Here is a 2,440-nt window from a genome sequence, read left to right on the forward strand (position 1 = left end):
GCTTCTTTAGGACACAGCCGTGCTGAGGCCGGTGTAGTGGCCAGTTTCCGGGAAGGCCCGGAGTGAGCCTTGCTTCCCGGCATGCGTGCCGTGTCGGCCCCTCCCACACTGAACAGGGATGGACTGTGTAACAGTAGGATAAGGCGGAAAGGAAAGAGCAGAACATCTGAGGCTATCACCTAAAAGACAGGGCGGCTCTATCTCGCTCCATGGGGTCATTCGCTCTCCGTCAGCTGCCATGTTGAGAGGACACTCAGGCAGCCCTGCAGAGAAGTCCGTGTGGGAAGATCCAAGGCTTCGGCCAGCAGCCCACATGCTTCGCCCGCCACGGGAGTGAGCCTCCTTCGAAGAGGACTCTGCAGCCTGGCTGGTAGCTTGCCGCAGCCCTCATGAGAGATCCCCAGGCCAGAAGCACTCAGCGAAGCCACTCCCCCATTCCTGCCCTGTGTGCTATGATAACCATCTCCTAAGCTTTTTCAATCTCTGCGTTTTAGGGGTGATTTGTTGTGTCCCAACAGACAACGAAAACACTGGCTCCGAGGTGGCCCGGTTCTCCCCCAGTGACTCAGGCGCCTGAGCTTCCCCGGCCGCCTCAGCCCGGAGCACAGACGGGGACACAGCCAGCGTCGTGCTGGGCCTCACCGCTCTAGTCCCTTCTGCTGAAGCCAGGCCCGGGCCTGCGACCTGTCAATTAGCTCTTCCTCCGGCCTCCGCAGGGAAAGAAGAAGCATGCTTGTGAGTTGGGAGGAGGCGGGTGGGGCTCACGTGTGAGTGAGTGTGTGTGTGTGTGTGTGTGTGTGTGTGTGTGTGTGTGTGCGATCTCCCTGGGTGCTGTTCTGCTCTCTCACTGGGTGCTGCCCATGGTTTTTGAGATGCCGTAGCTTCCTCTTTCCATCTGGGCTGTGCCTCTGGTTAAGAGGACTGCCTAGTCTGTCTTCCTCCAGCTGCCAGCTGTGGTCAGTCAGGCGGTTCTTCTAAGAGTAGGACTCCATGGGAGGAGCAGAGGGTCCGCCCGTGCAACGCTGTCGCCCCCTCAGATAACAGGAGGAAAGTGTCGCTGGGGTCGTTTCCTAGAGCTGTGGTCACGAAGGACCACACAGGGGGTGGCTAGAGCAGCAGGCGTTTCTTGTGTCTCAAGTCCGGAGGCTGGAAGTCCGGAATCAAGGTGTCAGCAGGGCCTTTGCTTCCCCAGCGGCTCCAGGGAACAATCTGTTCCAGGCTTTTCTCCTAGCGGCTTGGCCTGTGGCAACACGAGGACAAGTTTCACATGGTGTTCTCCCGGTGCAGGTCTCTCATTTCCTCTTCACAAGGACACTAGTCACCTGGGATTCGGGCCCTTCCCAGTGGCCTTAAACTAACTTGCTTACCTCTGTGAAGGCCCTATCTCCAAATCAGGCCATATGCTGGGGGGCCAGGGGTTAGGACTCCAATATATCTTTTTTTTTGAGGGGAGGCTCAATTCAACCCCTAACAGTTACAGTCCGAGGCCTTCAAAAGAAGGTTGTCCTATCAGTTCTCGGCCTTTTGGCTGAGATCAAGTGTAGTATCTGTTCTTGTATAATAAGAACAGACCCAGAGATAAGGAGCCATGGGTCAGACTGTTGGGCCTCAAAGGGAGGGTGGGGATAAAAGGGAGAGACCAACCAAAGGACTTATGTGCACACATATGAGCCTAACCAGTGGTCAAGGACAATGACGGGGGGGAGGGGGATTGGAATGGGGGGTTGAGGACAAATATGTGATACCTTAATCATTAAAGAATTTAAAAGAAGAAGAAGAAGAAGAAGAAGAAGAAGAAGAAGAAGAAGAAGAAGAAGAAGGAGGAGGAGGAGGAGGAGGAGGAGGAGGAGGAGGAGGAGGAGGAGAAGGAGGAGGAAGAGGAGGAGGAGGAGGAGGAGGAGGAGGAGGAGGAGGAGGAGGAGGAGGAGGAGATTGTCCTGTGGAGTTGCTTTCTCTCCCATCTGCTGTCTTTGTCTTTGTAGTCCAAACGCCCCTCTTTCCAGGTAGCTACCTTTTCCGCATCCCCTGGTCCAGAGCGCTCATCCTTCCCCAGGAAACTGTGCTCCTGCCCGTTACGAGGTCTCTTCCGAGGCCTTGCTCCCTGCTAGGGAAGGCCCTCTGCTGAGCTATTGTCACTCTAGAGCACATGTGTCAAACACAAGGCCCGCGGGCCAAATCCGTCCCGCCAGGCCTTGCAATGTGGCCCGCACCGCGCTGTCATCACTGCACTCCGCTGCGTTTCCATCACAATGACAGTTTATGACTGTTCAGTAAACCATTCGGCCCGCGATTTAGGCTGGATTTTAGATTTTGGCCCCTTCTCTGATTGAGTTCGACACCCCTACTCTAGAGGGACACGGTGGGGGCCCATTTCAGTTTAGTCTCCTCACCAGCTAGAGGGGTGACAGATCTGCTCACCATTTAAAACACACACACACAC

At 55.5% G+C, this 2,440-nt stretch overlaps 1 pseudogene; it reads left to right on the forward strand.

Annotated features, from left to right (window-relative positions):
* Positions 1 to 1,508: 1,508 nt before the first annotated feature.
* LOC118709662 lies at positions 1,509 to 1,612 on the forward strand (annotated as a pseudogene).
* The last annotated feature ends 828 nt before the right edge of the window (positions 1,613 to 2,440 follow it).

This window comes from Pipistrellus kuhlii, unplaced genomic scaffold (assembly GCF_014108245.1).
Source record: "Pipistrellus kuhlii isolate mPipKuh1 unplaced genomic scaffold, mPipKuh1.p scaffold_m20_p_1, whole genome shotgun sequence".
Lineage (NCBI taxonomy): Eukaryota > Metazoa > Chordata > Mammalia > Chiroptera > Vespertilionidae > Pipistrellus > Pipistrellus kuhlii.